Genomic DNA, 22,062 nt, shown 5'->3' on the forward strand with positions numbered 1-22,062 from the left:
CAGTTTCTGATCTGATGGTGGGGGCTCAGCCATCACAGCCGGGTCTGCTACCGTTATACACCCACTGGAAAGTGAGCCAACTGTTCCAAGAGTGTTCTCCCCGCCCACACTCCGCCTCCACACCTCACAGAGTCGTAACATTCACTTTAGTAATTGGCTTTCAGAGGGGAGATCGTAAAGGGGGTAATGGGAGCATGGTGCAGGAGGTGGGAAGAGTCCTTATGCTCCATGCATTCCATCCGGGGTGGTGAGACAAGGGGCTCTCAATGTTGTCAATGATTCTAAAGGCTTACCCGGGGATCTTCAAAGTGATGGTAGTTCTCTCCGGGCAGCTAGTCCCACCCGCTCCGATGTTTGTTCCTCGGGGAGTGGAGCCTTATTGGTCGTGCCCTTTTAGGAATTATATTGCCTAATTTTAGCTGTGTATCTCAGCAATGCGCTGCATAGGCGTACGAGAGGTGTGTCTTCCATGGTGACCAGTAAATTCAGACTGTCAATACTTACCCAGTCTTTTGTTCTTTTTTCCAAATTATTAAATATATCGTTTTCATTTTTTTGAGCAGGCACCATCAATCGCTGCTTTACAAAATCTTTATGGCATTGTTCTTCTTGCTCCTTCGTTTACTCTTTCTATTTAATTTATATCATTTTTTAATTTTTAGTATCTTTAAGTTCTCTACTTTACTAACATATTTTCCTCTAATTTGTGTTTTTTTTTAAAAAAAAATGTTTATTTTTAAATCAAGGCAGGGTGGTAACAATACAGATGTTTGTCAAAGCATGTTATACATCATGTTAGAATCACATCCCTCCCACCGTGATTTTCTGACCCCGGTTGGTGTCGGATGCCCAAGTTCATCACCTCTGCTCCTGGGGAGTACCCCCTCTCGTCCAGGATCCTCCCGGCCAGTCGAGGCTAATGGGCCAGGGCCCAAAATTCTCAGTCGTAGTTAATTATTGGTCCCCAGATGTTTTGAAAGCGATGGAGAAGGCCTGCCCTGGCCGCCGTCACCTTCTCTGCGATTAATACATCCCATATTTTCATCCACCAAAGGGACAGAAGAGGGCCGTCCGCAGATTTCCATGTCAGAGCGACCATTATTCTACCTACCAAGAGGCATTGGGACAGTAACTTAGCTCTGGCTCCGGACCGTGGGTAAATCACCGGGACAGGGGTGCCCAGGAGTATGGGTTCAGATTCTAGAGAAATTGTCGTCCGGGTGATCCCTGCGATGGTAGCTAAGCATTGATTCAAGAAATTTTGAACCTTTGGGCAGTTCCACCACATGTAAAAGAAAGACCCTACTTGGCCACATTGTCTCCAGCAAGCCGGGTCGAATGCCTAGTTCATATGGCGGAGCCTCAGGGGGGGGGATAGTACCAGCGTAGCAGAATTTTGTAGGAACGTTCTCTGCTAGTGATGCAGGTGGATGACGAGTGGATGCGGGTCCAAATGTCCACCCAGGCCTGGTCCTGCATAGAATGTCCTAGATCTGCCTCCCATTGTGTCATGGATCGAGTCTTAGAGGTAAGGAAGTCCTTCTGGAAGCGTTTGTTGAAGGTAGAGATCTTACCTCGGGTCGGGAGATCTTTGAGGGTCAGCTCCAGGATCGTGGGGGAGCGGGTTGCCGCTTGGCGGGTCTGAGGGTGGTAGCACCAGTGACGAAGTTGGATGTAGGTGAATCTCTTTTTCCTGAAGCCGGAATGATACCTTGCATTGTTCGAAGGTCCGGGCTAGTCCTCCCTCAAAAAGCTGTCCCAAACTTTCTAGGCCCCCTGCAATCCAGGTTTTGAAGTTTTGGGGGTTTAGCCTGGGTGAAAAAGCCGGATTCAGGAATACCAGAGATGAGGGGCAAGGCCTCTCGGGATCCCTTTTAGTTTCAAAGTTATGTCTCAGGTGTTTATGGTGTGCCTGGTGGACGATAATAGTCTCTGCGAATACTGCTGCGTCGAGGGTGGAATGTACGGGAGAAAGCACAGGGGAAGAGGCAGGTGCAATTGTTCTAGCTCCACCCATCTGGGGCGATCAGTGAGTACCTGCCATGCCTGGATACATGCCAATTGTGCCACCATCCGATATCCCTGTAAGTTTGGGACCCCCAGACTGCCTAATCTTGCATTGCCCAGCATTGTTCCTCTGGAGATCCGAGCTTTCTTCCCTCTCCAAATAAATTGTAGCATTTTCCTCTGCAGGGCTCAAAGGGCAGGTGTCGGGATCATGACAGGATGGGATGAGCATGCGTACAGGAATCTGGGGAGTAGGTTCATTTTGCAGGCGGTAATCCGGCCCATTAATGATATTTCTTGGGTTGCACAGTGCTTCAGGTCGATTTCCAGTGCTTTGAAGAGTGAGGGGAAACTCAAATGGTAGATATCTATTTTTCTCTAATTTTAACTTTTTGATTGACGTCAATCCTTTGTTAGAAAGATGCAAGGAAACCCCTGCTTTTTATTTATTTTTGCTATCGTTTTTATTTTTTCATTAGTTTTAAACACACTATTCGTTATACAAACAGATATAGGATGAAAATAGGAGATCTAAACTGATGAAATGGACACAATAAATGAGGAGGGACGTAGTAGGAAGTTAAAATAGTTAGAATGGATGAAGTGTATAGAACAGATGAATGCACTAAGTGTAAGAGCGCATGAATGGAAGAACAGACGACTAGAAAGACCAAATGAGTATGGAGATCGGATGGAATAGATGAACATACTAAAGCCAATAAGTGTGTAGCGTGGTTGGTGTGTGTAGAGCGGACCAGCGTGTGGAGTTGTTGAGTACGTGCAGAGTTGATGAATACGTAAACACAGAGAAGAAAAATACAACGCAGAAGGGCGTAGAACGGATGACTACACTGAACGCACGAACGTATCAACTGTATGAACGTCTTGACCAGACGAACGTGTAAGAGCGAACAAGCATGTAGAAAGGATGAGCGTGGAGAGCGGATGAATGTGGAGAGCAGACGAGTGTGCAGTGCGTACGAGTGTGGAGTGTGGAGTGCGGACGAGTGTGGAGTGCGGACGAGTGTGGAGTGCGGACGAGTGTGGAGTGCGGACGAGTGTGGGGGAGCGGCTGAGTGTGGGGGAGCGGCTGAGTGTGGGGAGCGGATGAATATATGTGGAGCGGACAAGGGTATGGAACGGATGAGTGTATATGGAGCAGATGAGTGTATGTGATGTAGATGGGTGTGTGAAGCAGATGAGTGTGTGGAGCGGACGAGCGTATGGAGCAGATAAGTGTGTGGAGCAGACTTCCACATGGAACGAACAAGTGTTTGGAGCAGATGGGTATGTAGAGCGGATGAGTACATTGAACGGATGAGTATGTTGAGCGGATGAGTGTGTGGATAGGATGAATATGTATACCAGATGAGTGTGTAGACCAGATGAGGATACAGAGCGGATGAGCGTACAGAACAGAGGAGTATATAGATCGGACGAGTATACAGTGCGGATGAGTGCGTAGGCAAACGGGAGTACATGCGCGTGGTAGACTGGGGTGCACGCGCGGGGAGGACAAGAGTGCATAGCGCATGCATGTGGAAACCATGAGAGCACACGCAGCGGCACACTGAAGAATGAGTGATAGACCAGTACACGCAAGGCGCACTTGAGAGTGTAAGTATGTCAAGCAGACAGATGTGTGGAATGCAGGGAACATTTGAATGAGCATATATCATACCACACCCCACGCCTACTCTCTTCTTTACACCACCACTCAAATAGAACACAGGGATACTATGACACCATTCGGTATAACTGTTCTCATATCAACATCTCCGCTCACCCCCCATCACTCTAAGTAAACACTGCTGGCCCCACACCCCCAGCTAGGCATTCTCCTCAGGCCTAACGCAACCACACTCGGTCGGGATAATTCCTGTCAGAGCAAACACATACTCCTGATCTCTCCACCACCACACCTACCGCTAAGAAGCAGCTACCACACGAACTCCGCACCAGCTGCACACATACCGGGTGCGCACACGCACCATTGGACTCTCTCTCTAATCTCTCTACTGACTTGAACTTTGGTTCCCAAGGGCGTTCAACCTACCAGCGCCTTCAGACCATACCAATGGTATATAAGGCGCTATATAAATGCAAAATAACAATAACAATAACAACCCTTACACATGTGCACTACAAATGTATTCCCCTACGTACATCTTCCTTTATTGTCTTTACTAAATGTAGCTCTTCTCTTTTTATTACTCCGTCTCAGAGTTTGATCAACGCTGCTCTTATTGGCTCTTCCTTCAGGAATCCTTAAGACTCCTACATGAAGTTATAGCACGTTACCTCGTGGAAAGGTATCTGTCTCTTCTTTTTTGTAATCCCCCAAAATCCAGTTACACTTTTTATATTATATATATATATATATATATATATATATATACTCAATCCATCCCCCATATCTTTTTTTTTTTTTTTACCAGCTTCGATGGTCTACTTGCATCGGTCCCTCAGCTGGAGTCCCTTGGCATTGACTCTCCCACAATCGACCAGTTCGCCTTTCGTCCATGGGCACCTGTGTGCACCAGAGAGAAATTTTGTCAAAGAGGGACCGATCGACCGTCTCACGTGATTTTCTATGCTCTGCTCTCCACAGGAAGCTCCACGATCGACTGGCTATTGGTGGGAGCTGCCGAAAGATCTAGAGGTCGAGATCTGGGCCTTGGGTTGGTTAGACCTGAACCATGCTCTGCTACCAAATGCGCTCTAGCACCTTGAAGAATCTTCTTTGTGCTAGATGGAATTACCAATAAAATATCTCAGACCAAATAACCAGACAGACTCAAGGAAGGTGGTAAATACTGATTTTATCTCAATGAAAGAAAGCAGGGTAAATTTGACGGTGATGAAAGCGATGCTTGCATGATCACATCTTATCCTATTCGGGCAGCTTACGTTTTTGCATGAGTTTAAAATGACAGCAACATCAGCCACTCAAATGGGGTAGAAGGGCTCTCAGGAAAGGATACCCCCCATGAGACACCCAATAAGCAATGCAAAGAAAGAATACACAAAGTATTGTACCACTTACAAACTTTAGTTTGTAAGAGGTACACACTAAAGTAATGAGCTGATGAAGCGTTTTAAACAAAAACAGCTTCTAATGCATGGTAAAGGGTCCACAGTTCCTCAGCAACTACCTCCTCACCATTACACAGGCCTCATGGGTTATATCTGCAAAAAGAGCAGGCCCATGCTTTATCTAACAAAGCTGCCATTCGCATCTCTTTATTAGTAGTGGCCTGCAACTAGTGAAACTCATGTTGTGGCAGTGTAAAAATGGCGTTTGGCCTAGTGGATGTACAACTTGAGGCAACTTCTTTGATTGCTTTGTGGTCCAGTGTGTGCACACTATGGCATACTTGTCAGAGCCACATACAAACATTTTTTCCAATGTGCTATTGTATGGACTTGGGACACATCATAGAAAAATTGGCATATATGGTGCTACATAGAGGAGCACCACATAGATGCCATTAAACAGAGTGGTGACTTGTGCAGCGCACAAATCATAGCTGCACAGTTATCACAGCATTGATTTGCCATGGACTACTGTCTGCGTGGTGACACACAATGAACCCTGCTTTCCTAATCAAGGTGTCAAGTCACATTGAGGTGCCATCTGGTGTGCGTTAGGCAGTGGTTGGCTTGTTAAGAAAACAAAGACCTTTTGATGCTGAGCAGATGCATTTAGTCCATTCTCCAAAGCAGCCACTAGAATAACTAAAAGTAATATACAAAAATAGTTTTGGGGTGTCAAATAAAGACATGAAAATAAAGAACATAGTTTAAAACCTTTTGTGTGGCATGTTCTCTTGGTAGAAGCTAACTGATGCTTTGTGCTGTCTTCAGAATAAAAAATACCGCTTGTTCAGAGTCAAAGCCCCTCGAAGGCCTGCGTCGAAATCAAAGGCATATATAGCACGCACAGTGCCCATTGGCCTCATTTCTGTTTTTTTGCCACAGCGATTGCTTCGAGTGAAATTCGGTATGCCTCACCTTGTGACGTTTTGTTAAAAAACCTCAATACATATGTCTTCTTCTTCGACACCGAAGTCCGCTTTCAAGAAATGCCAGGAATTGCGGGTCAAAAATGTCACTCAGTGACCCACACCGTCTCTGTTTGTGGGGCCTCGTGGAGGACTACGATACCGCTGACTGTTCCAAGTGCCAATCCATGACGGGAAAAGCCTTGAGGGAACGGAAGGGGAAACTTAAGGTAGGAAAAATCCCTAAAAGAAAACACCTACCCGACCTGCTAGTCCTTCGACCGACGAGTCGAGCAGTGACTCTCCTCGGAGGAAGGACAAGCGATCTAGGTCGAGGAGTGGTTCCCACCACTTTTGTCTTCGAAGAGAAGGCACCGAAGGACGCCTTTGTCGTCTGACGTTTCTTCCGAAAGGGTCGCTTGCCCTACAAAGAAATCAACTCTGGCTGAATGGGAAGCCTTCAGGGCAGAAATGTTAAAGATTTTTGAAAAACAAAGCCATGCTCCTACCGAGCCTTCAAAAAAACCAGAAAGGTCTCGTCCGAAAACCCACGCGGCCTCAAGCCCCCATAAAAGGCCTGATCCGCATAAGGAGCCCTCGAGGCCTCGGAAGTTGAGGTTGTCGACTCCTTCGGCAGTGCCTTTGCCTGCCAGACCCTCTATGTCGACATCAACGCCAAAGCCTTCGACGCCAACTGCGCCACACTTGCCAGCTATGCCGTTGGTGCCAAGCGCCCCTCCAAAATCGGAGCTGATAAAGAAAATATCGATGCCTTTGACGTCGAAGCCTGTTAGTACACAAATGCTCCACTCCCGAGAGTTCTTCAAATCTTACTTCAATTTCTGAAGAGGAGGAGCATTCTGACAATGATGAAGCCCCATTTGGCTTGCAGTACGGTACACCCAATGTACCAGAGAGCTTTATTTCTGAAGAATCCAGAATGCAGGACCTGTACGAGAACTTGCAAACAGCAAGTGGGGTAGATACCCCCTCAGAACTTGTTTGGAAAGCCAGCGCCAGGGGAACATGCAGACCCATTTTATAGACCGCTCATGTTGAAAGTGGTCAAATACTTGGGTTGGAGTGGGCCCCCATTGCCCTATGACTTCACAGACATTCTGGACAAGGGTCCACAAACTGATCCTATTTTGCCTTTTCATGTGGCACTGCAAAAAAGGGTGGCTAGTAACTGGGAGACTCTGGAATCTAATTCAAGAACAGGACGACAAAATACTGCCCCTCCAATAGCAACCCCGACTACTTGTCAAAACACCCCACTTCCGAGAGTATGGTGGTGCAGGCAGCTACAGCAACTTCTAAACAAGCAGCGTACCCTACCATCTCTCCTTGATAGAGACAACAAGCGTGTAGCTGGATGGGCGAGGAAAGGTATTTTCTGTAGGGAGCATGGCACTAAAATCTGCCAACTCCACTTGTGCCCTCAAGGTTTTTGTACACTCTTTGGGACTGTATCTCTATGGCGGAAGAGCACATTCCCGAGGGGGATGAAAAAAAGGCATGGCTTCTTGGCTATTAAGGACGGCAAGGAGGCCATGTGCGAGTCCCTTCAATCAGGATTGGATTCTGTGGATAGCATCAGCAGATCCATGGCTACCAGCACCGTTATGTGCAATCTAGGCTTCTCAACATGCCTTTTTGACAGGTCTCATCTTTTTGGCAACAAGGCCGACAAGAGCCTTGAGAATTTGCAGACCTCAAAGGCGGCAGCCAAATCTTTAGGCGCTGCTCTTAGGCAACCTCAGCCTTTTCGTCCTAGTGGGCAACCTTGGAGGGTTAGATCTTTTCGCTACTACTCCTCAGTTGGAAGGGCGTGAGGAATGGCCAGTCAAAGAGGCCAGAGAAGATATCCTAATGATGGATGAGGTAGAGGTGCAAAGCCAGCTCAAGCAGCAGCCTCCTTACCATCGGCCTCTGTAGCAGCCGCCACAAGACCACTCTGAGGTCTTGAGTCACAGCTCACCAGTGGGGAGAAGACTGTCTCAGCATCTGGAAGGATGGTGAGACATTACTTTGGATGCTTGGGCTTTGGAAACCGTAGCCCACGGTTACTGCTTTCCTTTTATAAGAAGACCGCAGAACAATCCACCGGGGAACCGCTCTTTGAGGATTCCGGGCCCGCTCCTTGTGCAGGAAATTTTAACCCTTCTAGAGAAAGGTGCTATAGAACCAGTGCCTGTAGCAGAGGAACAAGGGATGGTACTCCCCATATTTTTTTATTCCTAAAAAGTATGGAGGACTGAGATCCATCATGGACTTGAGATACTTGAACAAGTTCCTCAGAGGACAGGTTCAAGATGGTCACACTTTCTCAGATCCTTCAGGCCCTCCAACTCCAGGATTGGTTGGTATCATTGGACCTTCAGGATGCTCATTTTCATTTGCCAATCCATCTCAAGCACAGAAAATACCTGAGGTTCGCAGTGGGCGATTATCATTATCAATTTTGAGTTGGTCCATTCGGGCTGACCTCCGCCCCAAGGGTTTTCACCGAACTGATGGCAGTGGCCGCAGCAAGTCTCAGGAGAGGGGGATTCAAGTCTACCCATACCTGGACGATTGACTGATAAGGGCACGTTCTCCCGAACAAGCCAAACCTCACCTGCCACTCTCTTCACAGACTGGACTTCTGCCTTAATTACAAGAAGTCCCATATGACACTTCCAAATGTTCCAATACATCAGAACAGTGCTAGATACATCCTTGGGAAAGAGCTCACCACCTGCGGTGAGGGCTGAAGACATTCTTCAGATGGTGACCAAATTTCAGAATGCCCACGGTCTACCGGCCTTCGATTTTCTGAGGTTGCTCGGCCTCATGGCATCCTGCATTTTTCTGATGCCAGAGCCTCGCCTGAGAATGAGATCCCTTTAGTGGACTCTAAGAACTAAATGGTCCCAGTTCTCAGGAAAGATGTCGGACCCACTTCAGGTTCCGAGTAGGGTCTCACAGAATCTTCTGTGGTGGTCCTGCTAGGACAATATTCTGAAGGGAGAACCCTTGGACGGAGATCAGTAATTACGGATGCCTCACTCACAGGGTAGGAAGTCCATGCCAACGATCTGATAGTGGTTGTTGGTCTCCACAAGAGTCCAAACTACATATCATTCTGTTGGAGCTGAGGGCAATCAGACTAACGATGAAGTCCTTCCTGCCCTCTGTACGTAGAAAGTAATGTTCTGATAATGACGGACAATACAGTGGCCATGCATTACCACAACAAGAGAGGTGGTGTAGGGTCACTAACAGTGTGCAGAGAGGCAATGCAGCTCTTGTATTGGGCAATTCAAGAAGGAATCTCCCCATCGGCAGTTCACCTAGCTGGGGAGGAGAAGACGGCAGCGGACGCTCTGAGCAGGCAAAGCAGTCTCCCACGAGTGGGAACTAGCTCAGGAAGTCCTTTAAAAGATCTTCACCCTTTGGGGAACCACTCAAGTAGATCTGTATCTGTTTGGGACTGAAGTCAACCGGAAGTGCGAACGGTATTGCTCCAGGGAATTTCCTCCGAGAGCAGCTCTAGGAGACACGTTTGTAGTGGACTGGGAGTTTCCACTCCTGTACACGTTTCATCCAGTCCTCATCATTATTCATGTAATCAGGAGGTTAAGAAGGTTCAGGAAACACATGATCCTAATTGCCTCAGATTGGGCCAGGAGGACATGGTATCCGGACCTTCTGGACATGTCCTTCTGTCCTCTGATGGTCTTTCACAAAAAGAGGACCTTCTCTCGGGACAGGGAGGTTGGGTTCTCCATCCCAAGGTCAAGACTCTCAACCTTCACGCTTGGTATCTGAAAGGCTGAGATATAAGGATTGGGAACTCCCGGATGATGTAATGGATGGAGGTGTTTCTTTTGGCCAGAAGTCGAGCAACAAAGTCTGTGTACCGTTTCCCTCGGAATAAAGTTTTGCGACTGGTGCAAGGAAAAGAATGTTGATCCTTTTCTATGTAAAACTCCAGATGTTTTACCCTTTCTTCTATCCTTAGCTAATCTGGGTCTCCATATTTGTACCATTAAAGGCTATTTGGCAGTGCTGTACATATTTAAGCGCTCATTAGAGGAATGTCCCTATTTCAAAATTCCACTGGTCACTCAATTCCTAAAGTGGCTCACTAATGTGTTCCCTCCATCTCCTTCTCAGGTTCCGGTTCAGGACCTTAATCTGGTTTTAAGATTCCTGATGTGTGCTCCATTTGAACCTTTGCACACCTGTCTGTTAAGGTTATTAACCTTCAAAACAATCTTATTGGTAGCTCTGATATCAGCCCGTAGAGTGAGCTAGTTGCAGAAACTTTCATCCAAGCCACCCTTTACCATCTTCCACAAGGACAGGGTTGTGTTAAGGGTCAAACCCTCCTTTTTGTCCCAAGTCATTTCGGAATTTCATTTGAATCAGAAAATTGTTCTAACTTCCTTCTATCCTCCACCTCTTCCTGTTAAGGAAGAGGAAAGACTTCATAGGTTAGACCCTTGGAGAGCATTAAGCTTTTACATCTCCAGAATCGGATATACAGGGCACAAGCTAGGTCAGACTGTTTCCAAACCGACCTTGTCTAGATGGATAATTCTGACAATATCACTTTTACTGGCTCGCTGGAAAAGACCCTGCTGAAGGTTTAAGAGCTCATTACACCAGGGGCATGGCTACATCTACAGCTTGAGAGGGGCGTACCAATCAGAACAATTTGTGACACGGCACTGTGGTCTTCCATACACACGTTTACTAAGCATTATTTCCTGGATTCTTCCCTTAGCTAGGATAGTTCTTCTGGCAAGGCAGGCCTTCACTCTATCCATGAGAATGTATGAACTCAATTCTACTCCCTCACCCAAACCTAACACTGGTTTGGGAGTCTGACGAAGATGAGGAATCGTGTGAGGACACAATCCATTTGAAGAACAAGATACTTACCCCTGGTAACGTTCTTTCGACTGGATGGTCCTCCCACATATTCCTCATCGCCCTCCCATCCTACCCATCAGTAGTATTTCCCGTGCTATGACAGCTTCCATTCCCTCAAGGCCGAGTACGGTCACTCCTGTTTTTTTTACGGGAATCTCTGCTGCAAGAGGAGGGAAAAACGGACCTGAGGCCAACGGGTGCTGCGCGTGCTATATATGCCTTCGATGACATCATCCTCGACGGAGGCCTTCGAGGGACATCGACTCGACGCACAGCGCCCTCTGCCAAATTTTGTTTTCAAAAGCAGCTGAAGCTGCACAACAGGTGTCAAAGGAAGAGTAATACGTGGAAGAACATCCAGTCGAAAGAACGATACCAGGGGTAATTAACTTGTTCTTCTGTGCATTATGTATGCCCCAGATTTTCCCTATTGTCCACGAGGTAATGATTTATTTCTCACACTTTAAAGCTCTCACACTTTGTGAACTGAGATGTGCTTTGAAAATATGAATAAGGCCCTCCTTCACTGTCTAATTTCATGCCCCAGATTTTCGGAATTGCGCTACGGGGATGGGGAAGTGAGGGGGGTTCTGAATGTGCGCACCATTGATGCAGATATTCTGAAGTCCTTTGTCATTTGGATGCAACATTTATCACCCAAGTGAGGGGATGCACTAATGTAGGGTCTGCAACCTTTGACTCCCCAAATCTTGTGGACTAAAATTCCCATGAGCCGAAGGAAGCCTAGTTCATCGGGATAAAGCAAACACTGAAGGGTCGGCCCATTTGGTAAGTGCGGATCCCTTCTGTGGGGCAAATTGGGCCACTTTTTAGGGAGATTTTGGGCCACTTTACAGAGTTAATGCACTGTGCAGTTTGTTTTGAAAAATGTAAGTGACCAATAGGCATCAAGTCACTATTGACCAAAAATGGCCTTGCAGGTGCTTCTCAAATATTTGTAGCAAAGAGTAATGAAACAGCAGATTGCGGTAATGAACTTAGGCACATCGTCTGTCCGTGAGTGGGCATCATGGAAGTTGTAGTTCAAAATGTATGTAGAACTGCAAGTTGCAGACCCCTGCTCAAGCACACCCCCTTATCTTGCATGATTAAGTGTTTTGTAAATCAGACCCAGCGAGTGCCCTCTCCTGTGTTTCATAACACAGAATCCTCTCCATAGCCTTTGAACCTTTTCAGTGGCCAGTGACGTGTGTCCCTGGATCACTGAAGTCCCTATAGTAGACACGCATGTAATCTTTCTGCGGTGTTGGTATAATGACAGTCCAGCAACTGGTAGATAAAATGGGCACCATTCAGAAATAAAGTTCCATGCAGCAGGAAAAATTGACACAGGTAATACTGGATTGAAGCTTCCTGTGCATTCCTTGAAACACCCATTGGCATAAGAAAAATGAGTTACAATTCAACATCAGTCAATTAGCACTCCTGACCTTATCAGCAACCTAGTCAGTGAATGTTTTTTCATTAACACACATGATTGCTAGGCCCAAATCCAAGCCTAAACAGAATGGGTTATTTCCTAAATGAAGCATCATGTTGAAATGTATTTGGCATTTTTAAATATGCTGTCACATAGGTTGGCTTAGCACTGCACCTTACAATTTTGATGTCTCTTGTCATTAATAAATAGCAGCACACTACCGAATAAATATGATGTGGTATGGGCAGAATTTGAGTTACGAGCAATCTCACCTTTTCCATTGAGAAGCACTGAAATGTGCCCGTCTGTGGAGCTAAGGAAGTGTTTGGTTTGGGAATCGCCACCACCTAACATTTGGAATAATTCCTTCTGCTGCTACTTTTCACAGAACTGGATCTTCGGTCTTGGTGCCAACCAAGGACTGTTATATTGTGTCGCACCAACTGACACAATCGCACATCGGCCAAGTGGGATAGTGTGAGGGGGAGCTGTGAGGAATTCGACCAATGCGCACAGGGAGTGTGCACTCGCCTGGGCTTTTTTGAAGTTTTGTAATAAAAATGAATGATGGGAGATCAACCTCAGAAAATGTGTGGGACTAATCCGCACACATTTTCCTCTGCTCACTGCACACCAAACATAGTCATGTGTACTCTGGGCGGACACAGCCTACAGGCACTGTCCTCCCAGTTACATTTAGCTGGAATTTGACAGCAATGGCTACATCAAAACATCTCAGGAAGGGGGAAGGCAGCACCTTCCTCCGACCATGGCCAGTCACATTAAAATATCAAAGGCTCCATGGATCTGCCCTCTCTATTGTCCAAGTTCTGCTGGTGGCAGTGCATACTGATAGTTAATTGAAACAGGCCTGCGATAGGTCTGATCGGAGCACTGACAAAAGGGGACAGGAAACCCAACACCTATTTGATATGTAATGTGTCAACTTGAAGCTAGCTCCCCCTCTCTCTATGAAGGGCAGGGAATGGCATGCCTGGGACAACTGTTTACAGTAGGCAACCTCTTCAGGGAACCCCCTTTCAGAGGGAAGAAGTATGTGATTTGGTGGAGACAAAGTCTGTTCTGATCAAAGCGCAGGTCTCCCTCGAAGTTTGTGGAGAGGAGTCACAGAGAGCTCAATTAACCAGAGAGACACAGCGAAGCACTCTGGTTATGACCTCACGCATAACAAAAGATTGTTGATGGGGACCCAGGATTGGTTCATTAAGGTAGGCTTAGCCTCCACCAATCCCTGGGGCCCATTAGGCTTTAAAAGAGGGCTGAGCCCCTCACTTAGCAGATCATCCAATGACTTTGAAAGGAGTAAGGAGGAATAGTTTGGACCCTGGCTGAAGGTACAGTCTGCAATACAGCTCCCGCCAGTGAAGGAAGGCCAGGATTTACAAGAGGGAAGCAAGATCCCTCCCCTTAAGCAGCTCCAGAACTGGTACCCAGCCTGCACACAGCATGCCCTGCTAGGTTCTGCTAGCAAGCTTCCTAGGTGGGAAGTGCCAAAGTCTCTGAACCAAGGACAAGGCTGTTGCCTGCAAACAATCTCCTCAGTTTTGGTCTGTTCGCCTTAAAGGACAATACAAGCCCTGTGAAGAAGCTTGGAGTGGCACAACAAGCATCAACCAGCATCCATCTTTTAAGGGTTTATTCGAGGCAGTCGAGCCCCTCGTCACGCCACAGTCGCTAAAACCGTCAGATGCCTCAACCAGCATTCCAGATCTGGCAACCAGCACAGAGACGATTCTTGACCCTGAGCCGCCGTGTAGGCCAGCTTGCAGCCATCCGTCCAGCCTCGCTTGTCGAACTGCCTGCCTCGTGATACCCGCAGCTGTCTTCCATCTTTAATTCTGTCGCAAGAGCAGCAAAGTGCCCTGGAACTGACTCAACGTTGTCGAGCATGAAGATCATCTCAAGCACCAGATACATTGTGGTTCTATCCTCCTGGTCCTTCGGTATTGCACAAAACTGAAAGGTTGAAATGATCGGATGTTGACTGTACCAAAATGACCTACACTTGAAAATGGTGAACATTTCAACCATTCAGTTTTCATTATAGCAAACAACGGAAGCTGGGGTTGCGGCAGTGTCCCCCGCACCCTTGTTTGCTATAATGGAATCAGGGGTGGTGGGGGTGTCCCCCGCATAGAAAACGTTTTCGAGAAGAGGAAAGGATCCTGGAGCGCAGTTTCCCATCCATGGAACTGAAGGGAACTGGCACTGCAGGAACTCTGAGGCACATATCGAAGTGTGCCTCCAAAAGGTAAGTAAGGGGGCGTGGGAGCAGGGTTTATAAAGGCCATTTGGCTGTGGGCTGCTGGTTTGGAATATGAACATTTGGAAGTCGACATTTCTGTCTTCAAAATATTCATATTCAATATAATCACGTACATCCGATCCTTCTCCGAAGGCCCTAGTGACATTTACGACACATTGCTCCCTTGGTGCTCAAACCAAATAACCTTGAACTGTTGAGACCGATTGCTTTACCGACTACCCTCCTGTCAGTATTCAGGTGCATCCCTTTCCTTCGTGAAACGGTCTGCCCTCTGTGTTCCTTTACAGTGTGAGCTGTATTTTGTAGTGTGCTATGACTCTATACATAATAATAACAAAGTAGATATTTTTATACAACCTTGACTGGACAGTCCCTTTTACCATTGGGGGGTGGCTAATTGTATTTTCGCTGTGTTGCAACTAACCAATGATCCACGGCCTTGCAGAGATAAGCCTGCCGTTCCGTCCACGTTACCAAAATTGGACAAGGTTTATAATTTGTTTCCAATCTTTTCTGATCCCTTCTGGTGTACTAGAGGTATGGGACTTATTGATGGTTTAGAAACCGATATTCATCCCTGGACCACTGCTGCCTTGGAAGTTGATTCGTCACAGGAGCATGTACCACAGAGGATGATTAGGACAAGCAATTAATCAGTGCAGCCAGGGCCCTTTGCTCTTGACATGAGCAGAGCTAAGGTGGGCTGAAACCTCAAACAATGACAATCATGAATCTCCCAGCATGCTCAGCATCTTCCACACAACAAGCAATGCATGTAGAAATGTATGCAAAAGATGGGGTACAACCCCTAAGTAAGTTATTTCAATCTGACCATAGAGGGGGGGCTTGAAACCCAACAATCCCCTACTATGATTTGTGAATAAATTAGGTGACAAAGACCCGTAGCCCCCGCCTCCCCTTTTTGGGTTTCCTTGTTGGAGATCTGAGAATGTATAGCCTCCCAAAAAGGGGTGAAAGCAGAATCCAGAAGGGAGAAAGACGATTCCTTTACCTTGCCGTGGGACATCAAGTAACTTAGCTTCTCTTGGAGATTTGAGAGCCAGGGCATGAACCAGTGCACCTGGACGTGCCTCAGAGAATAAAGCCCAAGAGAAAAGCAGAACAGTGTTGTGGTTTCAGAAGGATTACCTGCATCCAGAATACAGAATACAAGTAGTGCTCTGCTTGGCTCCTGCTTGGCTCCTGCTGCTGCTCACCAGATCTGAAAGACAATCGAGGCACCATCGATGCACGAATCGAATCAGTGCAAGCCCACAAACCAACCCTGACCAAGCCATCGAGCCCTGCTTCGAACCATCTACCGTGGATTAGGCAACTGGAGCAAGACGTTTCCAGGCAAACAATGCTGAGAAACACCACCCTCAAGCCTACTCAAAAACCTGGAGACAACCTGATGCTAGCCTCATCCCGAGGCTACCAGGGTAAGCACTAGAAAGGCCAGATCGACACTATAGAGCCGCGGAACACCAGGGCAGTGAATTCTTTCAATAGGTGCCACTAGTTCCCTGCACTCACAGTAGCCTGGCTACCAGCCTTTACCTTGAATGCTAGAGGACGGTTAAGTCCTCTGTCATTACCTTGATCCGAAGAAAGCTTTCTTAAGGTCTGATGTTTTTGCCCTCAGCCAAACTACCAATTTTGTTACCAAAACTCTTGTACTGCCTGCTTTTGTGTGAAGGTAATTACCTCCACACAAAAACATTACCACATGTGGTAAATACCACATGCAGTAATTATCACATGCAGTAACGTAAAATTCTCCAGCATGGGGTCTGGCATGGATGCACATTCTCCATTAATATTCTCGGTCGCCGGAATGGGAATCCTTGGTAAAAGAAAAAAGTTTCACTTTCACTTTCACTTTAAAACTGTATTTGTCCTCTAAACCAATCACTGTCCTCTGGGCCATACTACCCCCATTCAATGACAGTCCTCGTCCCAAGCCCCGCCTCTGGCAGCCATCTTTTGATTATTACTGCACGCTTCAGTGTTGTAGTCCTCGAGTTTGCTCTCCGAGCGATTTGTACGTTTTATTTTTTTCCATGGGAAACTTTCAATTTTTGTTCCAAAAAGCCTGCATGCTCTTTTCCTCATCTCTTTGCAAAGGGGATCTGTTGTCTGTAAAGCTCCGCGCCCCTCAAGGGCAAAGATTCATCGAAGCTTCTAGAAGGGCATCTTGGGCCTACTTCGCACCCTCCAACCATGACGGAGAAGAAGGAGGCAAGGTCTCTCTTCAGACCCTGCACCAAATGCGGGCTACGCAATGTGTTTGTGGAAGACAAGCACCACAGTGCCTCTACTGCCTGCACCCGGACCATAAGGAGGTAGAGTGTGAAATAAGCCTGGGTTTCTCTAAGAAGGCAATGAGACAAGCATAATAGGCTGGCGGCATGGCTTAACTCAAACAAGGCCTCTGCTCCGTGCTCCGAGCAGGGTCATTCCTCGTCCAGGACTGGCCGGTCCAAAGAGTGCTCTTACAAGTCCTTAGAAGTCACCCATCTGTGACAGTCCAAGATAAGGCCATGGTCTGCAAGTCCGATACCCCCCCGGTTTGCCACTGATACGGGTCCCAAGTTGGATAGGGCGCGATCAGCATCACCTTCTGCCTCCATAGCCAGCCTATCAAACTCCTCGTCAAAGAGGGAGTCATCCACCCTGGCTAAGCTATGGGAGAAATTGGATAAACCAAGGACAGAAGAGCAGGCCGCGCCACCCAAGCAGGCTCAACCGGCACAAAGTCCTCGTCAGTGACTCCTACTATCACTACGGCAGCTAAGGGTGCTGATCCTAGGCGGGTGGCTCCACAGTGCAAAAAGTGTCCCTGCTCCCACGACACGACACAGCAGAGGCTTTGACAAAGGCTGCAGGCACTCCAGAAGGGGTACCAATACCAGCAAAAGGGGGGCTGAGAAGACCCCGAAACAGGCCTCCGAGGTCGCTGTTTAACCTATGGATCTCTCGTCCACGGATGACGACGAGCAAGAGTCTGTGCATACGGTCAACTAGGACGATGACGGTGCAGGGCCTAGTTTTCCCTCCTTACCTTCTCAGCCGAGGGACATTCTATCGACTCTCCACACTTTGGGGTCAGCGATCCAGATGAGGTTGCCCCCGGCACCAGCATCCGGAGTACCTCAGGCTCCTGATCTGCCTCTGCCTAAAAAGAGGAAGTGTCATCCGACACCCCCGTATCAACCTCCTCCACCACGCTGGGACCCAACTCCCCCAGCGGAACCAGAGGCGGGTACTGGGATGGATACGGCCACGAGCACGGACGAAGATGACGACTTTGTCCCAGCGAACAATGAATCGCCACATTTGGATGCTCCTCATAGTTTCCCATCCAGACGAGGTGGGATCTTTCCACTCTATGATCACCAGTGCCTCAGAGCAACTTCAGCTGGTGCCCGAGGAAACTAAGAAGGGCTTTATCAAAGGCGGAGGCTAAAAGGAAGACTATCAATACTGTTCCACTTCCTCTTCGATCCATCACTGTTTATTCATCCTTTCAGGTCTCTTTGAGATCCTACCTCTTTTTGACTGGTTAATGAAGGTTACTGTTACTGTTATCAGAGATTTTTGCTGTGTTTTAAAAGTTAATTTCATTTTATTGTACCGTTGTTTCTATGTTCAGCGATTTGGTGTAAAAGCGCCGCTAAAAAAATACAAATACATATGGTGGTTCCTTTTCTGGATGATATTTGGGAAGCAAGCCTGGCCCTCGTTAAGAAATCTTGCACCGCTCCAGCCAAGCGGGATAGGCTGGAGAAGAAGTATAGGGTGCCGGACTCAGCACCCAAGTGCCTGAGATCGCAACCATCAGCAGGCTCGGTGTCTGCGGTCACAAGGAAATGGTCTGCTAACCCGCTTCTTCATCGTCTGTCTCTCCAGGCAGCGAGGGAAAAGGGGTGGACGCCATGGGGAACAAAGGGATCTACATAGTGGCATCCACAATAAAGGCAGGCAACGCCTTGGCCTTCTTAGCCAGGTACAACAGGGAATTGTTGCACAAGCCTAGGACCGATCCTAGAATTCCTCCCCGACGATAAGAAGATGGAAGTCCTCACACTCTTTCAAGAAGGGGAGGTGGCATCAGACCATGCCATCACTGTGGCAGTGGACATCGCTGACGCAGGTTTCCGGCTAATGGGGAGCGGTGTCTGGCTTTGTCGACAGGGATGGATGAAGGCCACTAGCTTCTGTCAGAAGGTACAAGCGAAGGTGCGTGAAATGCCCTTTGACGGCGAGAATCTGTTTGGTAAGCGGTCGACGAGTCCCTCCAGGCCATCAAAACAGATATGGAGACGGTGTGTTCCCTTGGCACACTTGAGCAGCACTGCTCATTTTCTTTTGCTCCTCCGGGGGAAAATCGAGCAGGTCATCAAAGGGCTTCTCCACGTCCTACGGCAAGCCTTCCCGCTCCTCAATGCAAGAAGTCTACATGGGCCGCTCCCATTTCTACAGTAGTGGTAGTCGCTGCCACCCACAGGGCAGGACGCTGGCACCCAAATAAACCTGAACGGGCCATGAGGTCAGGCCCCCACTCATGCACCCCGGTGGGAGGCCTGCTGATGAAGTTAGTCAGCGAGTGGAGAAAGATCACCACTGACAGATGGGTGCTGGGCGCTCTCGCCCAGGGGCAAACCTTGGAGTTCCAATGCAGGTGTCCTCATATTCCGCTTGTTCCCCGTCAGGAGCAACACTTCCCTCAGCTCCTGGAAGAGGTACGAGCCATGCTAGGGAAAGGGGCGATAGAGCTAGTTCTCCAACGGCTCTGGAGTCTATTTTAGATACTTTCTAGTCAGAATGAAGATGGGGGGGGGGGGGGTTTGCAGACCCATCTTGGATCTGCGCCTTCTGAACAAATACTTAAAATCCCCAAAATACAGGATGGCCACGTTGCAAGATGTGCTCGGCCAGCTGGAAAAAGGGTATTTCTTGACGTCGCTGGACCGCGAGGATGCCTATTTCCACGTCCCTAGTCACAAGAAACATCAAAAATGTCTGTTTTGTGGTGCAGCAGCAGCACTACCAGTTCAAGGCCCTAACATTCGGCTCGACGTTGACCCCAAGAGTGTTCACCAAATGCCTGGTAATGGTGCCGGTCCATCTATGTCTACAGGGCATACACGTATACCAGTACCCGGTCGATTGGCTGATAGGCACCCACTTGCGGGACCTGGCCGCCGAACACACAACGGCAACCGTCAGACTGCTGAAGGATCTGGGTTTCTCTGTCAACTATCTGAAGTCCTACTTAACGCCATCGCTGAACACGCTCTTCCTCACCGCCAGACTCAACACAGTGACTTGCCTGGCATTGCCCTCAGAGGAGAGGAAAGTAGCCATTCAAGGAAAGGTGCAGCGACTGTCATCGCCGAAGACGGCTACTGTGTGGGCCATCATGTCATTACTGGGCATGTCATCCTGCATCTACCTCATCAGTCACTGCAGGTTGCAGATGCGACCTCTTCAGGAATTCTTGGATGCCCGTTGAATACAGGTGCCTGGAAGTTTCACAGACAAGATCCCTCTCAATGAGGAGTTTCGGCGGGCGATAGTGGTGGGGTGTCCGTGCCCACATCGCCAAAGGCACATGTTTTCAAAACCCTCCATGCCAGGTGACGGTTTCCACGGACGCCTCTCTGGAAGGTTGGGGGGGCGCACACCAGACTTCTGCAAGCCAGAGGCCTGTGACTGCCAGAGGAGAACTTTCTGCACATCAAAATCCTGGAGCTACGGGTAGTATTCTGGGCCCTCAAGTCGTTCCTACCGTCTCTGAAAGGCAAGGTGGTGAGAATCTTCACGGACAACACCACCACCATGTTCTACATCCAGAAGCAAGGGGGAACTCGATCCCCAGCGCTCTCCAAGGAAGCGCAGGACTTGTGGCACTGGGCCATCAAAGAGGGGATGTTCCTTGTCGCGCTCCACCTGGTGGGAGTCAAGAACACCATTGCAGACTCCCTCAGCAGGTAACTGCGCTCCTCCCACGAGTAGGAACTTCGTCAGGATCAGGTGGACTTCCTGTTTTTTCCGTGAGGAAGACCCCAGATCGATCTGTTTTCCATGCTGGCGAACTCCAGATGCCAGAAGTTTGCCAGCAGATTCCATCAGCTGAGGATCCTAGGGGACACGTTCTACTTCCCTTAGGAAGGGCTATTTCAGTACGTGTTTCCCCATTCCCTCTGCTGCTATGTGTCTTCAACACACTTAGACAGTGTTGATGCAGGATGATACTCATCGCCCTGGCGTGGCCGAGGCAGATTTGGTATGCGTACCTTCTCAGCCTATCAGCGTCACCTACAGTCAAGTTGCCAGTGGTTATGGATCTGCTTACCAGAGAAGGAAATGCAATCCTTCATCACGACACAGGATCGCCTTTGAGCATATGCATAAGGCCCCACTCGGGTTTCTCTTGTGGAAGATGGCTTTCCTTGTGGCCATCGCTTCTGCCAGACGTGTGGGTGAGATCCAGGCTTTATCCTGCAAGCAACCGTACTTGACTTTCCACAAATCAAGGGTGGTACTGCGTTTGCACCCCTCTTTCATGCTGAAGGTTCCACCGGAATTCCACCTCAACGAGCCTTTGCTGTTGCCCATTTTCTTCCAGAAACCTTTGTCGCTGGCGGAAAGGACCTTGCACTCGCTGGATGGTGCTTGTGCCTTGAAGTTCTATGTTACACGGTCAAAGTTTTCGAAAGACTCCTCAGTTGTTTGAGAACTTTGGTCCTGTGAACCATGGAAAGGCCTTGTCCAAGGCTTCCATTCCCGGCTGCATCATGCACTGTCATCGGTTGGCGAACCAACCGCTGCTGGGCCGTCCAAGAGCCCACTCTACCAGAGTGATCGCTGTGACTGTTTTTCTGTCTGGTGGACATCTGCAGGGTCTGCTACGTGAAGGTCTACACACACTTCACAAAGTTCTACTGCATTGACAGGGATTCCAGGGAGGAGTCCAGAGTCAGCCAAGCAGTGCCAAGCAATCTGTTTGCTTGAGGTGAGGCTGTTGCAGAGGTAAGAGTTAATTGTTTCTGTTGAGCCTTACCACCTCCCGTGGTTGTGTGATGTTGTGCATTGGTTATTCATGAGCATGTGAATCCCTGCCAGACCCCATGCCGAGAAGGTTTACGTTACCTGTAACTATTGTTTTCCAGCATGGGTCTGGCATGGATTCACATGCAAACCCTCCCTCCGGCCCTTCTTCGGCTCTTCTTGGTCATACTGCCACTTTACATGCTTACCAAATCTGACGATGGCTGTCAGAGGCGGGGATTAGGGAGGGGCCTGTCATTGGATGGGGGCAGTATGACCCAGAGGACAGTGATTGGTTTACATTTGTAAGTGAAAGTGTTTTTCTTTTACGAGGACTCCCAGCC

The 22,062-nt window shown here is 48.2% G+C and overlaps 1 protein-coding gene across 2 annotated transcripts in view; it reads left to right on the forward strand.

The window, feature by feature from the left end:
* Window positions 1-22,062, forward strand: part of LOC138491106 (probable cation-transporting ATPase 13A4) — a 1,999,067-nt gene that overhangs the window by 702,972 nt on the left and 1,274,033 nt on the right. The gene's annotated exons all lie outside the window — the stretch shown is intronic.

Source organism: Ambystoma mexicanum, chromosome 10 (assembly GCF_040938575.1).
Source record: "Ambystoma mexicanum isolate Mex_15411 chromosome 10, UKY_AmexF1_1, whole genome shotgun sequence".
NCBI classification, from domain to species: Eukaryota; Metazoa; Chordata; class Amphibia; order Caudata; family Ambystomatidae; genus Ambystoma; species Ambystoma mexicanum.